The sequence below is a fragment of the Sesamum indicum genome, linkage group LG11 (assembly GCF_026168435.1).
Source record: "Sesamum indicum cultivar Baizhima isolate 11 linkage group LG11, ASM2616843v1, whole genome shotgun sequence".
In the NCBI taxonomy this organism is placed as follows: domain Eukaryota; kingdom Viridiplantae; phylum Streptophyta; class Magnoliopsida; order Lamiales; family Pedaliaceae; genus Sesamum; species Sesamum indicum.
In genome coordinates, this window is record NC_142667.1 from 1,780,109 (window position 1) to 1,805,268 (window position 25,160).

The following is a 25,160-nucleotide window of genomic DNA, read 5'->3' on the forward strand; positions in this document are numbered from 1 at the left end:
AATTGGTAGTTTTTTGCTTATTTTGGGGATGTAAAGTGGTATTTTTTGGCACATTTTCAAGATGTGAACTGGTACTTTACAACGCATTTTATTAATGGATTATGATCTCCAGTTTTATAGAGTTTCTTTTTTTACTATTTCTTGTTCTTTTTCTTGTTCTGTGTATTTTCAATAGGCTTTTGGTTGTTTAAATCTGCAGGATTATGCTTACAAATTTAAAGACAACATAAACTAAATTTTAGTTACAAAGAAGGCATCTCCATTAGTCCTTCACACATAATTGACCATTACTAAAATGTCATCTAGTAATATATAAGAACATCAAATAATACATAATAACCAAATTGTTCAAACTACCAACATATATAACAACAGCAAAAAAAGTCCAATCATCTCTGTCATCAAAATTTGATTTCTTCGATGGAATTTTCGAATATCTTCCTCTTGCAAATTTAGTCAGCACAACAAATTAAGAATTATTACGATAGCTCTTGCGCACAGTGGTAGATGAAACCACATTAAAAAGCCACATCCACCTCTACCTCTCCTCCAAGAACAACTATAAAACCTTCTATCTGGATTGTCACTTGTTAAGGAGGTTTTCAAATGAGCAGCTTTGTGTCAATAATATTCAATATTTGAAGCATTTTGAGATGTTTGTGACATCTTTTGGCCTATTTCTTACAAGCTAAAGTGATGAAAAAAGATGAAATTATTGTGTAATATTTTGTTGTCAAGAGGGAGAACAACATTGTGGCTTTATATAAATAGGCTAGAGGGAGAGTTGGAGCCATTCTTCCCTTTGAAAAGCTGCACTAATGGCTTCAAGGCGTTTATTTTGGCACCCTGACAGTTGACTAACTTCACGTGTCTAATCACGTATTGTTTCTGTAGCACCCCCTATCGCTACTAGGGTTATATCTTTTCTAAACGTCATATTTAACGTAATTCCTGTGTTTATGTATATAAATTTGCACATAATCATCTAATCAATGCGCATACGTAATCCCAACGTCATAACAGGCATAATCAACCCACAACATCATATATATATATACTTATCAAACACCACAAGGTGATTCATCACAAGTAATCCGTACGCTTACATTCTCTTTATACAAACAAAATACGATTTGTACTCTAATCGAAAAAAAGGAGAAAACAGCATATTGGCCCGACCTACTTCAGTATAGCGTGTAGACCTAGTTTTCAACAGACAGACACCTCAAAGTCTACTCCTGAAAGAAAATATCAGCAAAGGAATGAGCCTGCCACTCAGTAAGTAAATAACCAGCCTTATCTATATATGTATATCAAACACAACCCAAATAAGATAAATAAGCAACATGCATGGAATACAATCAATTTAATTCCAACATAATCAGCTCATCGCACCACATAGCTAACTCGCAATAAAACAACCAGTTTAACTCTTTTTTCTCTAGTTTGCTTACCAGAAGGTGATATCGTATTTTTTCCATCTACTCAATCTCACCGTTATATAAATTCAAGTGAATCCCCTTGACAGCCGGCTCATCAATCTCATTTCGCATCATAGCTCTTTCAATTTGGATCATAGCTCTTTCATTTCGCAGCATCGCTCTTTTTATATCACATCCTTTTAATATCGCAACATCGCTCTATCATATCTTTTTCATATCGCAGCATCGCTCTTTTCATATCATATTTTTTTTCATATCGTAACATCGCTCTTTTCATATTATATTTTTTTTTCATATCGCAGTATCTCTCTTTTCATATCATTTCGCCTTACAGGCTTTTCAACACATCAAGGGGTATTCACACAACATATCACCATTCTTGTAAGCAACTAGTAACGTAAAATAATATATCAACATATTCTCATTTTTCAGACATCCACAACACATCAAACAACAAACGTAATATTTTAACGTATTTTCTCATTCCATGTACTCAATATCATCAATCAAATTAAATCATTCACCGCTCATATATTTTCAAATAAGTCAATGTCTAACCACAAGTTCATATAATAGTAATACCACAAATAAAGGGGACATATATAGATAATACTAATTATTTACTTACCTCGACCTTACAATATTTTATCTATCCAATAGGTAGTGGTTCGTTCTTTTCACTTTACCCCCATATCCTATAATGAGTTATACCACATACAGTTAATATATCGAGAATATCATTTCTTTTAAATATAATATTAAATATTATTCGTACAATTTTTAATAATTCTTTAATATTTCATTTCTATCGAAATACAAATCTTCGTTCTTCCTCTTTATTGACATACCATTTATTAAATATAGTTTTCAAAATATTTCTATGAATTTTCTATCAATTTCTCGCAATTATACAATTTAATTAAACAATAATACATAGGATTGCAATTTGGCTAATAATTCCGATGGAATTATAAAAATTAGCTATAGTAATATTCAAATCTAATAAATTTAATAATCTAATTAACTAACGGTATCATTTTTATATCCGATTTGATATTTAATTCGACATTATTTTAAATAGCCAAATGCATAAAATAGTATATCGCTCAATCTAAACAATATTTAATAAATGGACTAGTTAAGTAATATAATTATAGAAATTAATAAAAATTAAATTACAATTTTTCGTACCTTTTTCCGCCGAAGGATTGCAATTTTTCAATTACATTTGTGTGTATGTTAGGTGTTATGTGTGTGTGATAGTTTAGAAGGTACATATATATATATATATATATATATAATTCTTTCCTTTTCTTCTTTTTCTTTTCTTTTCTCTTTCTTTTATATATGTAAGTATATATATTATTTACTAATATATATACATATAATCATTTACATATATACTATTTTCATATATATATATATATATGATATTATTATTATTTTATTTATTTAATTAGACTTTTCTCAAAATACCCATCACGTCCCTCCTAAATTCCCTTAATTAATATAAATAGTCCCAAATATTATAACAAACTCTAATTTAATTCGTTCAAGTTTTATTATATTCTAATTATGATCTATAATTTATTTACTAATCACTAAGTTTCATAAAAATTTCTCAATTAATCCTACAATTATGTATTATAATCTTTGGGGCGTCACAGTTTCCTTTAAAAGTTAATGGAACAAGACCAAGTTTGTTAAAAAAAAATTATGGGTTTGGTATCGAAAGTGTTGAGTCCGTAAAGCTCGGGACAAAGTAAAAATGGCCATATCTAATGAGAACAAAAGTGAGATTTTGCCATTACCTTTTGTAGTAAGATAAACTAAAATATAATTTGAACATTTGAGGTAAAACTATTGCGTATATTATGTGATTTTTTTCATTCATGTATATATAATATAATAGAACAAAATGTCAGTGTACAAGATTTAACTTTTTCAACAATATATAGCAGAAATTGCTTTTTGTAAAAAAAAAAATATGAAAAGATTTAAATGTCTAAACAATCACCACACATATCCATTCTCTGGAAAAAGAAAAGACAAATGGGTACAAAATCATATATAAGGATTGTCTATACTATTATAGTACAAAAAAGATCTTCCACAACTTTTGTATTACATATTATATTTTTATTGGAAAAAATATTATTTTGGTCCGCTAAGTATTCCTAATTTTAATTTTAATCCGATAACTATGTTCATTTTTGTTTAGGTCCAATAACTTATGAAATTGCTTACTTTGAGTCCTTTGGCAGATTTTCGGACAATTTTAACCCTATGAGTGCATATGGACTAAAACTGCCTTTCAAAAGTTGCATAGGCGTAAAATTATCCGAAAATCTGCCAGAGGACTAAAAGTAAGCAATTTCGTAAGTTACTGGACCTAAACAAAAATAGACATACTTATCGGACTAAATTTAAAATTAGTCATACTTAGCGGACTAAAATAATACATTTTCCATTTTTATCAGTGGAGTTACCAATAAGAATGTAATAGGTATTGTAAAATAGTGAGGTACTCAATAAGTTTTTAATAGAGATATAAGAATTATCAACTCCAAATCACTGGTATGGCTATCGACATTGTGAGTATCAGCATGTAGGTTTCAAATCCAAGTGGTAGTATTAGGTCCCTTAGCTATTGTTCTTGAGAATGACCCGATTTGGCCCATTGCTCGAAAGAAATTTTTACGAGATCCTTATCCATCAAAATTTATATTTGAAATACTTCTACATTTATAGGTTATATAGCATAGTTGAGCTTACAAAACACGAGTTGGTCATAGTATAAGTCATAAAGGGATCATATTTTGTTTTAATTGACTAGTGCTTAAACCCCATGAGCAACAAAAGTATTCAATTATTTAAATGCATGCCACATTATCGTCACATCATCAGTTTCATTGCCTAGGTGAAAATTCGGTGGACATGTGGCAAATTCCGGCAAAAATTATCAAAAAGTTGAGTAAAAACCCTAAATCGGACTAAATTTACATCATTTTGCAATTAATGATAAAAAATTGATAATAGTAATACTTAATAAGTGGATCAAAATGAATCGACGACGAAATTAAAGGACCAAGAAAATTTTTTCCCCTTATTTTAATGTCAAATACTTGCATTTACTAAATTGAAATTAAATGAATATTAGTATTTTGAACTTTAGTTTAATAGGTTATTAAATTGATTTTAAATATGTAAAATATAACATGAATTAAGCTACTAAAATAAAAGTAAATTGTCCAAAAAAAAGATGATAAGTTTTATAGCAAAATTCGTATATAATTTACTACAACCTACACAATTAAGAAGAATCTATTTTTCTTAGAGTTTTTCACAAAAAAGAAAATCAAAATTAGAATTATATACTTCAATAATAGAATGAAAATAATAGACTCAGCAAAACTCACAAATTTTGTCATGAAACTATACATTTATTACATACGAAAACTTAATAAATAGCATTTATTTATAAACCATATAACAATTATTATATTAGTACTTAAATAAACAAATATTACTAATTATATTTTTCAAAACAATTGAAGGTTTGCAAATATTCATAACTCTTAGAACTATTTTATATAGGTCTGAAAAACCCGTCACCATCATCCAACCTGGAAGAACATGCATGATGCCAGTAAACAGCAGATTTACACTTATTACTTAACTAAAGAAGGGCACATGCAATTGGGGACAGTGCTATTCATGACAACTAGCTGCTTTTGGTTTCCACAAAGGGTAGATAGGAACAGGTAACCGTCATCCATAAAGACTTCTTCATGGCAGGGTCCCATGCATGATCAGATGAAGACTTATCATACAGGAAAAGTTGCAATTTTAGACGTGAGTAGAAAATTAACAATTCTGTAAGAATAGTGAGGAAAAATTATTTATCATTATATTTGTCTTGTATTTATATATAGTTTAGTATCTATTTTTAGTGATAAATTTTTAAATTGTCAGTTGATATTTTGTCTGTAATATTATTAATATTGGCGCTAGAGCAAAAAAAAAGTTCTCGGGTCTAGTTGGGGTAGAAAGCAATGAAGTACTAAAATGTTAGAAAATAAAAGAGTGCAATTGAATGAAAATGAGAGTGTTGTTCCTCGTTCTTTTTGTATAAAGGAGAGATTAATATTGACGTAAAACTTTAAGCACGGAATTGAAGTGATTATTTAGCTAAAGTTGTAGCATAAAGGTGAAAGTTGTTTATCAAGCTCAAGTTGTTTTCTCCTGCTCGGGCGCTCTCAATTTGTAGGCAGCTATCATCGGCTGGAGAAGACCGAATTCCCCTCGATTTGGTGGAGGATTCTCATGAATTTAGTGGAGAATTATTTCAAAGTGGTTGGATAAAACTGAATTCTCTATGGATTTGGTAGAAGGCTTTCTTCTATAGAGGTTGGGGGATCCCTCAAATTTGGAGGATCAGTGATCCTCGAGCAGTTGGAGTCTACTGCGGATAACGACATCTTTTGGGGATAAGGATGCCTTTCGGATTTTCATAGAGATGGTTGAGGATATGCTTTCCCCCAATCGGAGTTTAAGCTTTTAGGCTTTAGGAGTTAACTTCGAGTGGGGGCGCCGTGTATCCCTGAGGAATTGACTGGCCGTTATCTGATTTTACGAGCGTGTGAGGCCCTCTTGGATTTGGATCTCCATAGATTGGGGTCAATTGGGGATTTGCCAATTTATTTTTAGGGAACGCCTCCTACTTAACTCCCTTAGGGCTCTACCCGACCAAGCTTTTTGGGGTCATTTTGGGCCTTACCTGAATTGAGCCTCCTTGGGACACTAAAACCTTCCGTTCCTTTGTGCTCTTGCGATATCTTTTTTCATTTTGGATCGCTTAAGCCTCTTTGGTCGATCCCTTTTTTTATGAGCATCATTGTGCCCTCCCTCGCCCTCTAATATGTGGAAACTTCCCTGTAAACGTCTTCGTCTAGTAGAGGCAAGAGTCTAGCCTGAAGAGGGAACCATTTTTTTTTTCTTTTACTTTCTTGCAAGAAAATGTTAATAGCAAAAGCATGTATTGAAAAAGAAGAGCTTACTTCGTGCCTGTAGGGAGCAATGCTTTATGAAGGTGCCTGCTCGGAACAAGGTTTATGTATCTCCACGGAGGAGGCTTAACTGGTGTCTTTTGCGCCTACTTGGGTGTATGGTTATTCTTTTGTAAGAATTAACAATAGAGATGTTCCTATTATAAATAGGTGTTTTGTGCTTACACGGAGCAAGATTTGTGTGCCTCCTAGGAAGAGGGCTTATTTGAGGGTGCCTACTCGGAGCAAGACTTGAGGGCCTCGGTGGATGAGTGAAAAGATATCTCCCGGAAGTAGGGTTTTTTGTGACTGAGTGGAAAACAAGAGTTTTTGTGCTTGCACAAATCAGAGCTTATGGGCCTCCCCGGAAAAGAGCCTAGGTGCCTACCTGAAGGACTTGGGTGCCTCCACGAGTGAGGGTTTTATGTGTTTGTGTAGAAGATAGGGCTTTTTTGTGCCTCGATCAAGGAGGACTTTGGAGTGCCTACTCTGAGGCAGAGCTTATTCCTAAAGATATGTGTGAAGCGGCCTCGTCTTCTCGACCCTTACGTTTTTCACTAAGGACTTCCTGCTTGTATTTCTTAGCTTTTTTCATGTTAATGTATTTTTCGCTTCGGCTTAGGAGATTCTCAAAATTTGGAGTGGCTTCTTGGCTAAGGACTTGAAGAAGTCCCCATCTTGTAATCCCTGCATAAAAGCACATGTTAGTAAATCAGAGGAAGCAAAAGGGACCTCTATAGGGACACTAAGTTAAAATATTGGAGATACTCCTTTAGAAAATTCTCCTGCTTTTTATTGTATGAAAAAAAAAAAGCTCATCGTAACTTTTTCAATATTGTTTATTGCTCGCAAATTGGTGCAGAAAGAAAGAAAAATTCTCCATGAACGATCGAGGATTAATTCCCCCAACAGTATAACGATCACTACAAAAAAATATGGGATTTGTACCGAATTTAGGAATAATTTTTTTCATTTTGGAACGGTACTAAAAAGAAGAAATTAATTTGAACTGGAATTTGGAATGGTATATGTTCCATCGTTATAGACGGCGTTCCTAAAATTTAAGAATGGTTGGTGCAGAACTGTTCCCAATGTGGAACGAGTATTGTACCACATTGTTCTTTACCCTTCCTAATAGTGTATTTGAATATGAAAATTTGATTTGTTTGGTTGGAATACGTTGGATAAGTTTTGGAACGGTTATGTAAATTAATTCAAGATAATTTTGGAATAATTTTTATAATACGATTGGCTGAAACTTGAAACTATTGTTATCTATGATGGTGATATATTTAGAACGGTCATTGAAATTGTATAGTGCACATTTTTTGGAATAGTATTAGGCACGATTTAATATTTTGTTTGGAACGCTCTCTAACTGTTTTAGGATTATTTTTTGAAACACATTGTGATGTATGCATTAATTTGAGTTGGAATATATTTAGGAACAACCAATCCTTTTTAGGAATACTTTTGTAGAACTGTTTTATCAATGGTCATTACAAAAAATACCGAAATTTGTAATGAATTTTTTGTAACGACCGAATACACACAACCTTTGCAACATTTTTGTAATTGATTGGACGTGCTGATGTCATTTAGGGATAATAAAAGTGTATTTATTTTGTAACGGCCAGAACCGTTACAGTAGCCGTTACAAGTTTCTGGTGTGCCTAAAACGTTATAATTTATTGGCCATTACTAATTTGCTATGGTTTTTATAACCGCTCATTATTTTTGTAACGATTTTTTGGTGAAATAAGAAGCCGTTACAATGGTAGTGGAAAACTCCGGGGGAAAATATATAGAAAGATGGTGTTACAAAAATCAGGACATTAGAGACGGTTTTTTGTATTGTCCGTTACAAAAGTCGTTACAAAAAAACTGCTACATTTCCTAACAGCTAGTTTTCAAAAGCAATATTAAGAGTTTCAAAGGCCATTACAAAAGCTACTACAAAAAACTTATATATATGTGCAAGTTGTATTTATTTCATTTCATTTGTTGTAGAAATTCTTACTAACCACACGCACTCTCAACACTCTTATTTTCGCGCATATACATTTGATTAGCTTGTAGAAATTTTTCATAATTTTTTATTTTCTGTAATTTTAAAAAGAATTACAGAAATTTTTAAGATTTCTGAAAATTTTTTGATTTTCTATAATTTAAAAAAAAATTGGAACTTTTTCATATTTTCTGAATGTTTTTTGGAATTTTTGTAATTTCTTTATTTTTTTAGAAAAAATATGGACCTAAATGCAATTTTTAGAAAAATTATGCATTTTAGTGAAAAATATAACATAATGTACATTTAGGATAAATTTGAACCTAAATGCAATTTTTAGAAAAAAAAAATTGGACCTTAATGTAATTTTAGGTAAATTTTGGACTTTATTACAATTTTTAGGATGTATTTTGACCTTATTGCCAATTTTAGGAAAATAATGGAATTTAATGAATTTTATATAAATATTTTAAGGAAAAAATTAGGACCTTCATATAATTTTTAGGATAAATTTGGACTTTAATGAAAATTTTAGGAATTTTACAAACAAAAATATAATTTTATCAATAATAAATACAATTATGTGTTTTTAATGTTAATACTTTTTAAAATTGTAAATAATGACTATTGGTACTCCGCAACGGCTTACAGCAACCGGTAGAATGACCATTACAAATAATTTGTAACGCTCGGTTTAGCTGCTGTAGGGCTGTCCGTTTCTAAAATCGTTACAATTTAAAAAAAGTTGTACAAAATTAATAAAATGGCCGTTACAAAAGTCGTTTCAATAAAATGGATTTTTTGTAGTGGGTGTTTGAAATGGTGTTGGTTTTTAATTTGTACCATTTTATTTACAATTACTAAAACCATTCATAATATTTTTTGTATTTATATAATTTTAAATAATAATTTAATATTTATAATTATTATTAAATTTAAGTATATGTATGAGTTTAATTAATCGAATAAATATTAATGGGACGTAATAAATATTATGAAACATAAATAATTAGGAAAAAAAATATTATATTAATTTAAAATACTATACAATTACAAAATTTTAAAAAAATAAAATTTAATCTAAACCCTTCTCACCAACGACATCCATATCGTACTTAAATGGGACTGGGGGCCCTGTTGGAGGCTATGCCGAGCCGCTAGTGGAGGCGGTCGGTTGTGACAGTCCCCTAGTCAAGGAGTTGACCGGCATAGACTTCATCATGGCCATCATGTCGACCATCATCCTCTCCAGCCAGACGATGCGATTCTCCATGTGCGAATTTGAGGGTGGCGGTGGCGATGGTGACGTGCAGGTCCGATTGAAAACGTGGGCCTCAAAACCAAGCCCGAATACACGGGCCTTGTTCTTGCCCCTGATTGCAGCCAACCACAGCTGTTGCTCGGTCATCGCCACCAAAGCCTCCGATTCAATTGAGGTATCATGGTCCTCGGCTGTGGGCTAACGCTAATGACCCTCCATAAGCTTTTGGATGTCTCCTGCAAAACAAACAAAATTATTAAAACATTACCTCAAAATTATTTTAAAAAATAAAATTATTATTATACTTACCACCACCTCAGCTACCCTCGGGCCTCTCCAGCCGCCGTCAGCCTTTTTCTTATAGCATTTGGCAAACAGTTCCATCGCCTTTGGCCAACGACCGACTCTACCTCCTGTAGAAGAATAAAACAGTTAGCATAATATTTATAAAACAATGATAAATTTTAAAAAATAATATTACTTGCCATTTTTCTCTTGTGCATGTCGACAGAGGAAGATCCCCTACAGTATAAAGTAGAGGACGTCGCGGGGTTTGCTGCCCGGTTCGCCTTACACTACAAAAAAAATCAAGATTTGTAACAACTTTTCTGGAATGACCATTTGGCCGTTCCAATTTTTTGGAAAGGAAAATAATTGTTGACTTCACGTTTCTTGCCAGAAAAATTTCTTATGTTTGGAATAGCAAAATGGTTACAAAGGACATCCTAAATAGTCATATTCGTGAAGCTTTCACAACAATTTGATCGTTATAATTTGGAATAGCTTTTGGAATTGTTATTAAAATTTGGAATGGCTTCTCTTTTTGTGAAAGCTCACCGTTCCAAAATTTAAACCAAATGCCGTTCCGAATATATAACTCGTAATGGCCGTTACAAAACCTTTACCGTTATAAATTTACTATGATTTTTGGAACGGCCGTGTTGGTGTTGTAATGGCCATTGAACAAAAAAAAAATGTTCAAAGAATTCAATATAAAGTCGTTACACAATGTAATACACTTGAATAGTCCACAAACCGTTCCAATTATCTAATATTTTGAGAAATATTTAAATTTATAATACTTTATGAATAAATTTTTATTTTTTTAAAAAAATAAAAATTAATATCTGAAACAGCCAAAAATTTAAAAAATATATTGCAATGGCAGTTTTAAAATTTACAATATTTAGCAGATCTATTATGGTGTTGGCTCAAAATGTGGAGGGAAATTGAAATGTTGGAATGGTCATATATAAAGGCATTCCAAAAATCGTTCCAATATATTCGTTTGGCTGAAACTCACAAAAAAAATTGGGGGTAATCCAATTTTCAAATGGTAGTTCCAAGATTAGTACCAAAAGTCATTCCAATATGTTAATATTAAAAATCGTGTAAAAGGTCGTTAAAATATGTGTTTAAAATTCAAAACTTATGTTTCGAAGTACGATATCTTAGAATTCATGCACTCGATTCATGTCAAACTTAAATACATATAAGATTGTGTTTATTATATCACATCTGACAGTGTGATTTAAAATTACATGACCTGATTCAATGGTGCACCGGATTGAAAGACTATTCTTATGTGTCGGATATAATATCTCGACATCCCTATACCCAATTAATCCAAAACTTAATAATATATATTCTTTTGTCTGTTTGGTCGTATATAACGGTTTGGTCTAAATTTTGATGGTCCAATTAAGCCATGCACTACAACAATGTAAGATGATAGTTACATTAGCATAATACAAACAATTATGAATATACAAATTTATTTCATATTGTGAACATATATCAACTCAGTCTCAAATATTTTATATACTTCAATTGTATTATTCCATATAATGGATACTTTTCTCCAACATAGATTTTTATTAATTTTTATTTTTTCTGAAATTTTTTTGGAAACATTTCTGAAAATTTTTCGGTAATTTCTGAATTTTTTTGAAACTTATTTTATTTTTTCTGAAATTCTTTTTAAATTCTAAGTTTCTGAAAATATTTCTGAAATTTATTTAAATTTTTCTGTAATCATATGAATATTAGGAAAAAAGTTGGGATATAATTTTATGTAATTTCTGAAAATATGTATAATTTGTATAACTTTTATGTAATTTGTGTAATTTTATGAATATGTGCAATTTGTGTAATTTATGTTAATTTTATGAATTTGAGTAAGTTGTATTATTCTATGTAATTTGTATTAATTTAAGAAAATACATGTAATTTCTAAAAAAAAATTCTGAAAATTTTATAAATTTATTTTTCTGAAATGTTTGAATTTTTTCTTGAAAATATTTCTGTAATGCTCTCAGTAATTTCTGAAAATATATCTTTATGTATTTTTCAAAATTGATTTTAATTTTTCTTTAATCTTATGAATATTAGTTAAAAAGTTAGGATTTAATTTTATGTAATTTTTGAAAATATGTGTAATCTGTGTTAATTTTTGAATATGTGTAATTTTATGTAATTTGTATTAATTTAAGAAAATATGTGTAATTTCTGAATTTTTTTTCATTAATTTGTGTAATTTTATGTAATTTGTGTTAATTTATAATAATATTATTTAATATATTTAATTTTTATTATTTTTTCAAGTCCCAACCTTGATGATCAGGTAGCAAGGTCGACGAGTGGATGTGGCGGATGAATCCCACCTGGCCTGGTCCTCCAACGCCTCAGCCTCAATACCCGATGACATGACAACGACGATAAACACGCGACCGAAGGAGATGCTGATTTACATTAGGATTTTTTTTAATTTATAAAAATACAATGTAAAAACAATATTTATATTTTTATAATAAATTATTTTTATTTTCTTGTTATATTATATGTTTTTTTATATAATATTTCACATTTAAGAAATAAAACTACCTAGATATAACAAAAAATCCAATAATTTATTTTACAAAAATAAATATTAAAATAGATTAAAAAATTAAATATGAAAAATATTTTTTTGCCCCTGCATTTGTAACGGCTTTTGGAATACGTATAACTATCATATAATCACGAAACCATTATAAAAACTGTGTAAAAGATAGTTATTAAATATGAAAAAGGCCGTCCAAAAAGCCGTTATCAAAGCAGAGTAAAAAGCAGTAATAAAGGCAGTTGCAACAACCATTACAACATAATCCATGGTCGTTACAAAAAATATTCCAAATACCGCTTCTATATTCAAGCACAACCATACCTATATGTGTTATAAAGGTAGTTCCAATAATAATTAAATCAAATTTAACTTGGTTGTTTCAAAAATAGGAGCAAATGCATGTTTGGCAATTGAACTACGATTATAACGATCTCTTATGACAGTCACAACGGCTGTTACAAATTGTAACGGCTTTCAAGCAAGTTATTACAAAGATTTTGTAACACCCAAAAAAGCAACAATAGGGTATGCCATTACAACGACTGTTACAAATTGAAAAAACTATTACAAATTATTAACTTGATTGTGCAAAAGCCATTACTATAAAATGATTTCTTTTGTAGTGTTATTCTTGGCGGACTCATCCTAAAAGTCCCCGCTGGCCCAGAATGATTGGAGTTGGAGCTATACCTCGTTGGCTAGCCAAAGTGGCTTGACCAGCTCTTTTCAAGCAATGGCAAACTGTTTTAAGATGAATTTGCCTGCCCACATGTGGAAGACCCAGAACATGGACTCATCGTCACACTCCCAATAGTAGGTCATCTACAAAATATAAAATAAAAAAAAATATTAGTAAAATTCAGTAAACAATTTAAATTATAAGATACTACAAAGTTTTTAAAAGTACATTACCTTCAGACTCTCAAATCAGAATTGTTGGTGCTCTGGCGACACCTTCCTCAAACATCCCCAAGGATGCAAATGTGTCCTTGCACCACTGCATTGATGCGCTCGTGGAATTTGCGGTTGGACCTAAAAGGATATGTTAATTAGTGTTTTTCAAAAAAAAAAAAACTAAAATAAACACATAAACAAATTTACCTCCCGTCATCGATGCTGATACACTGGTGCACTATTGGTGTGGAGGACTGTTGGTGGTGCTGGTTGTGGTGGAACAGCCTACGGGTGGGCAAGATCAACCGCTGGTGTGGCAAACATCTGTCCAACCTCCTCAGTTATCGATGCCGCTGTAAATGGTCCAGCATCATTTGAAGTCTACTCGGCGGCTGAAGGACCAGCCGTGTCAGGTAGGGGGTGGTCAGAACACTACTTCCCAAACATGGGAAGCATTAGACAGCACTGGTGGAATTGGCCGGACACGACCACAACCATGTCATCCATGTGGTAAAGGAGGCCGGGCACCAATGGACATAATCTATAAATGTATATATAGTAAGTATTAGTTTCTTTAAATTATTGAAAAAATTATCCTAACTTTATAATTGTTAATTATTTAAATAAGACTAGTATATATTATTAGAAATATTAGCATAATATTATAATTATTATTTAAACAATATTAATTGTTATTTAAAATATTAGCCTAATTATTTCATTATTGTAATTATTATGTAAATAATATTATTATTTAGAATATTAGCCTAATTTTGTAATTATTGATAATATTTTGGTAGATAATATTATTATTTGGAATATTTAGCCTAATTTGTGATTATTGATACAATATGGTAATAATATCATTATTTGGAAGATTTAGCCTGATTTGTGATCATTGATAATATTATGGTAAATAACATTATTATTTGGAATATTTAACTTGATTTGTGATTATTGAGTATATTATGGTAATAATATTATTATTTGAAACACTTAACCTAATTTGTGATTATTGATTATATTATGATAATAATATTGTTATTCTGGATATTTAGCCTAATTTGTGATTATTGATAACATTATGGTAAATAATATTATTATTTGGAATATTATTTAGCCTAATTTTGTGATTATTGATAATATTATGGTAATAATAATATTATTTGCATATTTAGCCTAATTTGTAATTATTGATAATATTATGGTAATAATATTGTTATTTGAAATATTATCCTCAATTTGTGATTATCGATAATATCAAGGTAATCATATTATTATTTGGAATTTTTGCCAAATTTGTGATTATTGATAATATTATGGTAAATAATATTATTATTTGGAATATTATCTTCAATTAGTGATTATTGATAATATTATGGTAATAATATTATTATTTGAAATATTTAGCCTAATTTGTGATTATTGATAATATTTTTGAGATACTATCCTAATTCTATGATTCTTGTACTAAATATATTCTGAATTGCATAAATAATTTCACAAATTTCACAGTAAATCATATAAAATACACAATAATTATATAATATTCCAAATAATTATAAAATATTATGCAGTAATTACAAAAAATTACCGAATAATTACATAATGTTAACGATTAATTACAGAAGATTACCGAAGAATTACAAAAAATTACACTCAAACTATAGAAAATTACACAATAATTACATAAAATTATAAAAATTATTGCAAAAACTTACACAGTAATTAAAGAAAATTACACAATAATTACATAAAATATTTTTTGAAAAATCATAACAATTCAGAAAAATATTCTCGCAAAATATTTTCAGAAATATTTTCACATATAATCCAGAAAAATATATGTGGAAATATTTTCTCAAAATATTTTTCAAAATATTTTCCAGAAAATATTTTCCCAAATATTTACACATATGGTCTCCAAAACATATTTTCACATATTTATATTATTTAATTACACATATTATCACAAATATTTAACAATAAACAACCAAATAAAAAATAACAATAAAATTAACCTTTAAAAATGATGGGGCTGACGACGGCGGAGGAGTAAGATAGGTGGAGGTTAGCGGACGGTAGTGACTAGCGGATGGCGAGAGAGACAGAGAGAGAGAGAGAGGTGGAGGCTGGCGGATGGAGGCAACGGCTGGCGGCTGCCCACGGTGGAGGCTGACAACAGGGAGAGGAAGGGAGAAAAAAGGAGAAAAGTGGGAAAGTGAGGAAAAAATCTGCTAAATGTCGCTTATATATTAAAGTTTTGGAACGATCTTGAAGCGGTCATGTATTTAAAAATCGTTACCATGATCATTCCTAAGGTAGTAAAACGACTTCGTTTCATATATAGTGTGGACTGGTTACATTTTGAACTCATTTTGACACAGTCATGTATTAAACTAATAGTTCCTAAAATCGGTCCTAGAAATACAAAACGATGTTATTTTATTCGAAAACGATGTAGTTTAAAGACGGCATTTGCATGACCATTCATATGTTTATTAAACCGTTTCAATTTAAATGCCAAATATATTTTCCTTTTTGACCAAAAAAAACTAATAATGAAGGAAAAATCATTAAACACGTTAATGATCAAAGAAAAGTAGACCATAAATTAATCAATACAATTGGAAACATATAATTTTTTTAATGAAATTGATACATGTTCAGTAAATCAAGTATATTTGTATATTCGAAATTGTTAGTATTACATAGATGTAACTAGCATCTTATACTGTTATAGTGTGTCGCCCAATCAGACCAATAAAATTTTGATAAGACCGTTAGACATGATTAAATCGACAAAAGACTACATTCTATGAAGTTCTAGACATTTTTGTTATACGGATACTGAGATGTCGTATCTGATTCAAAATTAGCAAGGTTCAAAACATGCAACTGTCAATCATGCTATGTGATTTTAATTCAGATTATTACAATATTCACATTTGGATAGTATTTATTATGCCGTTTAAATTTGAAATTAATCAGGCTCGTGGATGTGGGGATATTGTAACTGAGAAGTGCACTAGGAATTTTTTTTTTAGAATTAGGAAAGGTTTTACATTTCTTTGGCACAATTGTCATTATGATGATTTTTAAGAACGGTCAAATATTTAATAACCATTCCTAAACATAAATTTTTCCCTCCACTTTTCTAGTTGGCGCCAAATTAAATTTACGTGGAACTTCTATAGAAACGGTCAAATTATACTAATCGTTCCTAGGTTTGAATTTTCCTCACTTTTCTTTATACGTGTGTAACTGTTTATGGAATGGTTCTTATTTGTATTTCCGTTCCTAGTTCATATTTAATATTATTCACGTACACTATAGCACAATTGTGGACACAATTTTTTAATTGAACTTTCCTAGTTGGAATGGTTATGGAATGGTTTATGTTGTATGTAACCGTTCCTAATATGTGTAATTTTTTAAAAAAAATAAAATTATTCATACAAAATGATTATAGAAATATTTAATCAATCATTCTTATAGAAATTTTTATAAATGTTTGATTACAGAAATAGTAAATTAACTTTCAATCATAATTATTGACTTCTTCAGTCTCGTAATCCTCGTCAAAGCTATCTTTGTCATATTCGTCACCAGATTCACCATCTGTTGAGCGGGATGTACCTACTCCTTGTTGATTTGCGACACAAAGATCAACAACTAATTGTATACTATTTGGATCGTGCAGGTCATAACTATGATTGTCCATAACAACTTGTTGAGTAGGTATGGTTTCCTCTTCTTGAAATGGACCAAAACTTGTGGAGTAGGTATGGTTTCCTCTTCTTGAAATGCGACTTTGATCCATCAAGAGTCATTAATGATTTTTCAAGCTTTGGTTTTGCATACAGCCATCCAGTCAACTTTGTCTCTCTTCATGTTAAGGTATTTCATGTAGTATACTTGTACTGTTTGTTATGCCAGAGTCAATGTATCTGTATACCTCTCACGGGATCCACCCAACGGCATTTGAACAAAATAATGTGCATATTTGGAAAAAGTGGGTATTCTAACTAAATTGTCTCTTCGAGTATCTCATAGAAATCACTTTTCATGTTTGTATATGATGAGCTTAACATACACCCCACAGTTCATAGTTGACTTGCCTGTGACGTTTAGTGTGGAAATTGTAACCATTTACAAAGTAATACGGAAATGTTATGACCTCAGCGGTAGGACCCCAGTAATGCAACTTCAACAACTTATTGTCCGTGTAGTTCAATTCAGATTTCACCTACAATGCATATATTAGAGACAAATTGATGACTGACCATTTCATAGTTAGGCACTACTTACATGACGTTTAAACCAATCCTTGAAGTCAATATCTATTAGTAGATCCATTTTGGGATTCTCCAAATGTCGGTGCTCGTAGAGTTCATTCAAAAATAAGTTATATGTAAAAAAAATAGAATACATATCAATGCATAGGTTAAAACTCTTAAAGAATTTTATAAACTATTGTTATCTTTACACTTATTAGTAGTATGGCGTGACTACTTCATAGTTGTACAAGATGTACGTCTCGATTATGTGATGTACTGAACTACTGAGCCACCTCTTCTTTGAAGCACCACTTGCTCGACTAGGATAGTTGAAACTAGACCGTTGGATACGATTGTCATTCATCCTGTGGTCGTCATTTCTATGGGGTCTGCACTGCTTGCAAAGAATCTACGACAAGAAGTAGTCAGAAGTGAATACACTGATTTCTTCTATAAGATATGCCTCTATAATTAACTCCTCGATCTGTGCTTGTTTTCACCTTCATTTTCAAGTTTTGGAGAAATCTATTCGAATGAATATTTACTAGAAAACATATGACACTAGAGCTATTTCAAAAAACTACAATAACTCACTTACTTACCTCTCAAATTGGTACATCCACCTGTATTGCACGGGCCCTCCCACGCGCGCTTCATATGGCAGGTGAACAATAGGTGCTCCATTCACATATCCTCCTTTTCTGCTCCTTCGTCAGGATATATACAGCTTTGGGCATCACGTTTGGTCTCCTGTCATCCACCTCAAGCTCCGGTCAATTACATATGATCTTTAAGTCCTTTCATGCTTTCATACTGTCCTTTATTTTTTTCTTTATGTCCATCACGATATTGAATATATTATCACACGCATTCTTCTCAATGTGCATGATATCAAGATTGTGTCGTATCAAATGCGTTCCCCAGTACTCGAGCTCCTAGAAGATGATTTTCTTTGTCAACTTATGCTTGCTACCGTAGCCGGGTGGGAGCGAAACGGTACTTCAACTGCAAGACTGAACTCTGCAACCCAATCGCAGATTTGTTCTCCCGTCAATCTTAGACGTACAATCTTCCTTTCTACTCGGTTCTTAGTGAATGTTTACTTGTTCCTACAATATGGATGTTCCTGGGGGAGGAATTGTCTATAGCAGTCAAAAAAGCACGCATTCCTACCGTTTTCAAATAGAATGCACGTGCGTCATCCATACAAATTAGACACCCTATACTACCAGCGGTACTCCATCCAGACGCCATCCCATAGGCGAGTAATCCATTCATGGTCCACATCAACGTGGCGCTCATCGTGTATGCCTCGTTCTTTGCATTATTACGCGTCAGTATACCCACATGTAGCAAATTTTACAACTGCTTGATCAACGACTCTGGGTAAACATCAATTAGACATTTTGGATTGGAAAGGCCATGAATCACCATCTTTAGGAACATATACTCAGAACTCATGCACATTCTTGGTGGGAGATTGTACAGTGTAAGTATAACGGGTCAACATGAATACGTACCATCATACTGTCCGCGTAGTGTGAACCCATCCATGACAAACCCAGTCTAACATTACGAGGCTCTATTGTAAAACTGAGATATGTCTGGTCAAAATACCTCCATGCCTCTACATCAGGCAGATGGAACATGGATCCCTCCTCTATATAATGGTTGGCATGCCACATCATTTGCTCGACAGTCGCTTTTGAAGCATACAACCTCTACAGGTATGGGGTAAGTGGAAAGCATCTAAGAATGGCAGAAGGGGTCTTCTTACGGTTAGGATTTCACTCCATGGTCGGCTTGTACCTAGCTTCTCCACAAAACTTGCAGTAGTCCATATCAATATCGTCCTTCTAGTACAACATTCAACTATTCTTACATACATCAATCTTCTCAATAGGTAAACCTAACTCTCTTATCAACTTCTTCGTACTATAGTAATCGAAGGGCAAGGTATGGTCACGGGGCAATATATTATTGGTCCACTGGGATATTTGATCATATGTTTACTCAGATAAATAGGCCTCGGCCTTTATTTCATCAACTCAACAACAGATGTCAATTGAGATTCCTGATTGGCAGCATGCACAACATCGTAAAATCGATCTGCCAGCCCAAACACATAATCATAGGGGGCTCCACTGTACTATGAACTAGGCCCGACATCATGAGGACACAATTTCGTACCATCATTGCACACCATCCTGGTTATAATTAAACTAGAAAGCCGGCCTTGCGGCATCAAAAACCATCCTCTACACCCATTTCATATGCACCGCATCACCCAGTATGCTGGTACCCTCCTCCTCATGAGCAGCGGGAGTTTGCTCCTCTTGCAAAGGGGGTGAGGTGACGGCCTCAAAGTACTCCTACACCCTCTCAGTGTGAAGTCCAATTATAATACTCAGGCATAAAATCTTTCATAAAGTCAAACTTTACCTCGCCCGTAATTTTGAAAACTTCCCTATTCGGTAGGTTCTTCTCATACATCCATCTTCTCAATTGTCTTAATATGATGAGTCCTACTCAAACACATATATATTATTATAACATTAAATTTAATTGACAAAAGTACAACAAATATAACCAATTGACCTAAAAAGGGTTAAAGTTATTACATGATCAAAATAACTTCAAATATCAACAAAAATTCGAGAAAGATAGACGAGATAGAGAGAATATAAGAATGGAAGAAGATAGTGATATTAAATGAAAATAGAGGAACATATATATATATTTGGAATGGTTTCTGGCACACAAAAATAGTCGTTAAAAAATAAGCATTGATGCACAATCTGTAATGGTCTTAAGAACACATATAGGAAAGGTTATGTACCTATTAAAATATATCCATTGTGTCATTGCTGGAATGATTTTCGTAATACAATATTATTAATACATGAAAACCATTCCACATTGTGACAGCCTTTGATACGGTACTTGTAACACATTTTGTTTGAAAGAAAACTCATACTTCGGACCGGTCTTTGTATTACTGTCCTCCTACGTACTAAAATTGTCCCAAATTGTACCTTATTTTTTTAATGGATTTATCAACTATCATTTTTTCATCACGTTTTGTCTCTCACTTAGAAATGGTCATCTCTTGTTCGTCCCTACCTTTCAATTTGTGTTCCAAAATGAGTTTCAATTATTTACCATTACAAATTTGGACTGGTTTTAAGAGCACAACTTGTAACACTTGTTTTGTAACATCTTTGGTAATGATTGTCCCATCCCAAAACCACAAAACATAACAAAGGATGGTCATGATGTCAACGAGCTATCTTTGTTCCTCAAGAGTGCCAAGGACCCGTCCAATCCGTCCTAAATCCCACTTTTTCTTAATATGGGTGGAGAAGGGAACATTCTCAAAGCAAGATAGGTGCTCTTGCAGATCTATGATTCCATTGTACCCCAATAAATTGGGTTTCTTTTAGTTAAGAGGAAGCTCTTTTGACGGGATTCCTTAACTGAAGAGACTGTCGCCCTACTCCCCCAAAAGGACCCCAAAAACACACCGCCGCAGGTCTAAGATGCACCAACCTTTCTCCAAGAGGAACGTCCTGTTGCAACATTAAAGTTGGGTAAGTAAAGTCACTAACAATAGATAATCAATTAGCTCTGAATGGAGGTAGTCATCTGAGAAAACATCCTCTTGAAGGAGGTATCCAAGGAGGCGCTAGTTTTGGTATTGGTAGCTTATATTGTTCTCACTTCTTAATTAATTCTGTGTTCTTACAGACGACGCTAATGTTTGCTAGTAAAAGATGGTACTCAGGTCTAATTAGCGCAAAGGTAATTAAATAAAATTCTATGAAATAAAAGAGTGAAAATACGTGAAAATACGAGTCTTATTCCTTGTTTTTTATATAAAAGAGAGAGATCAATATTGAAGTACAACTCTAAGTACGGAATTAAAGTATTTCTTTCCACTAAAGTTATAGCATGAAGGTGAAAATTATAGTATCAAGCTCAAGTTGAGTATGATCTTAAAGTTGCTGGATAAAGCTAAATCCCCCACAGTTCGGTAGAAGGTCATCTCCTACTGGTTAGGGGATCCCTCCCAAATTTGGTGGAGTTTATCTCTTAGAGATTGGAGGACCAGTGATCCTCGGGGCGATTAGAGTCTACTGCGGATGAGAGTATCTTTTCGGGATAAGGATGTCTTCCCTGATTCTCAGTGAGGTGGTTGAGGAGATGTCTTCCGCCAACCGAAGTCCAAGCTTTTAGGGTTCGAGGCTTACTTTCGGTTGGGGATGCCATGTGCCACTAATGAGGCGGCCGGTCTTTATCTGATACTGTGGGGTGTTCATTCAGAAATTCTACGTAGATGCAACCCGTAGACACCACATAATATAGGGTTTGACTTAGGCTGGGAGATTCTAAGTCCCTAAAGTTCTTTGTTGGCTTTTAAGGCCTTCATGAATCTGAGTCTCGTTGAATTTGGGTCAATTGAGCATTTTTTGGTCAATTTATTTTTTAGGAGTACTTCTTGTCGGATTCCCTAGAGGAACTTAGGCTTACATTCCATTAGGCTTTTGCCATATCTTTTCTCCTTTTGAATCGTTTGAAGTTTTAGAGCAGAGCTTTTCATTTTTATTATTAGCATCATTCAATTATATTTTCTTGTAATGCTCATTAATATAACACCAATGTTTACTAAAACAGTGTAATAGAAGATAAACAGCAATGTTCAGGGACCATCAATTGCGATGATTGAGGGTTCAAAATTCTTCACGTCCATAACTAACCCACTTTCCATGTTTTTATCCAAGTATGTTTAAATTTGGGATTATATGCAATTTACTCCTCCTAATATGTGAAATGATTAAATTTAGGGATAAATGCAATTTATTGTTTGTAATATATGCAATGAGTAAAATTATAAAGGAGTAAGTTGCATTTTTTCATTAAATTAAATTTTGAGTTGAAATTTTTCTTTTTTTTTAAAATTATAATAATATAAGGAAAACGCAACACGTACGTCTTTTTTTATTCAAAGGCAGCCATCAGCAAGTACAAGTGGCACAGGACAAGACATCATCAAACTCATCATAACACAGTCTGATCAGTAGGAAGAACGAAGCTGAGAGTCAGAGATATCCTCTGACTTCAAATTTGCATACACATCATTCACGAACGACTTCATATCATCGTACAGTTGCTGAGCCGCTGTCCGGTTCTGAAGCTCTATCCCATGAAACCCTCCTTGGTTGAACCGGTAATACACCGGAACTCTACATGACTGCAAGAATTGCACCAGCTGAACCGACCTGTCAACTAACGGGTCTCCGAAATCACCCTTTATATACACTTTCGGCAACCGGAACACCCGACCCAAATACGTCCCGCCCGAAATCGGGTTGCAGAACTCGTGATCCCTGTTCAGGTTCTTGGGCAAGGCCAGGCTCCACAACACATCGTTGACATACAAAGCAACGTAGGGGTCATCCTTGAGCCGGATCTCTGACTCAGTTCTCTTCAGCCCGCCAAAATACGCCTGATTCAGAAGCAACCCTTTGATTTTTAATGGCCGGATATCAAAATCCAGAGCTCGCAGCGCCGCGTGGTAGACTATGTTGGCGCCGGAGCTGCTTCCCAGCAAGAAAACCCTGGAGAAATCAGCGTACTCCATCCACGGATCACGCCCGCCAATCCCCAGGGCCTGGTTCTTGGCCCAGAAGATGGCATTGAGAGCGTCGTCGTAGGCGGCGGGGAGGCGGTTCTCCGGGGCAAGGCGGTACTCGACTGAGGCGACGACGGCGGGGAACTGGGACGCGATGTCGTTGCAGAAGTTGTGGAAGATGACGGTTGAGGCACTGAATAGGACGAAGTCGCCGCCGTGGAGGTAGATGATGAGGGGGAGTTTCTGGTTCTTGGGCGGGTTGACGGGTATGTAGAGACGGATATAGGCTTTGCTATAGGGGCTGAGGTAAATGTCTTGGGAAAGGGCAGTCGGGGCGGGTTTGGAGTCAGCATACGGGGTCGGGTCGACCATGGGAATTTGGACGGTCCGGTTTAAGGTTCCATCCGGGTTCCATGCAATTCCCAGGACCTTAAAGGCTTCTTGCCAAGTGTGTTGTGCCTTAATGGTTCGGGGAATACAGAAAAAGAGGACAAAAGTGTAGAATGCTGCTGCTGAAATTTTGTGTAGATCCATCATAGGTTGGGAGGAAAGAAAAGAGTAGAAGGTGGTGATGAGGTCCTTCAAAATAGTGAACCCTTTGAGGGATTTTATATAGAGCAAAGGAGTTTGCTACAACCACTACTTTATATATATATATATATATATATATATATATAATAATGCACCAAATGAATTAGCATAATTAAAAATAAATGATCATAATAAATAGTTACTGATCATGGATACACAATAATTATTGACTATTATTTTTGCAAGTATGATAAAAATATTTATTATTATTTATAATCAAGATAAAAATTAATTTTCATAATCGATACGTAATTTAAACTTTTACATTAATTTTTATTTAATTATAATTAGTAATAATTGTTTCTCACGATTTTAGTGCATAACATATTCATATGAAGCAAATATTTTTATGTGAATTAATTAGTTTGATCATATAAATATAAATTATATTAAATTATATTATATATTAGTAATATCATTCATTGTTTTTAAATCTGTACATTAATATTATGATAAATTTAAGTTTCATTAGATTTGATTTGAGATAAAATTTTCATACAATGCACTCGTTTTGAATATTCATATATATATATATATATATGATGCACATTTTTATTTGTTTATTTATTTAAAGGGTTTTCATGATTATTAAAATAATAATTAAGGTTTAAGTTAATAAATATAATATTTGAGGGTTTTGCCTTTTTATTTTACCACTTGATGACCTTATGGTTCAATATATTATATATATATATTTATATATATATATATATATATGGTCCATCCCTAGACAAGGTAGGACAAAGCCCATCTAAAGTTAATTAATAATGGCTTTGTTTGGATATGTTTTCACTCATTCTCTTTTTCCTAAAATATTAATATTTGAATACCTTTTTATCATTATAACTAAGGCATGTTACATATAATATATAGCAAAAGTATTATTTTAGTACGTTAAGTATGCCTAATTTTAATATTTGTCCGATAACTATGTTCATTTTTATTTATATCTAGTAACTTACGAAATTGCTTACTTTTAGTCCTTTGACAGATTTTCGGACAATTTTACCCCTATGAGTGCATATGGACTAAAACTGCCTTTCAAAAGTTGCATAGGGGTAAAATTATCCGAAAATCTGCCAGAGAACTAAAGGTAAGCAATTTCGTAAGTTATTGGATC

At 32.7% G+C, this 25,160-nt stretch overlaps 1 long non-coding RNA gene and 1 pseudogene across 1 annotated transcript; both read right to left on the reverse strand.

The window, feature by feature from the left end:
- Positions 1-13,045: 13,045 nt before the first annotated feature.
- On the reverse strand, positions 13,046-15,772 carry LOC105173208 (uncharacterized). Its single transcript, XR_848709.3, has 4 exons — positions 15,559-15,772; positions 13,745-14,078; positions 13,556-13,675; positions 13,046-13,465 (listed from the first exon to the last, which is right to left on the reverse strand). It is a non-coding gene; the product is annotated as an uncharacterized LOC105173208 (long non-coding RNA).
- A 7,014-nt stretch (positions 15,773-22,786) lies between these two features.
- On the reverse strand, positions 22,787-24,055 carry LOC105173209 (putative carboxylesterase 8 pseudogene; annotated as a pseudogene).
- Positions 24,056-25,160: the final 1,105 nt, after the last annotated feature.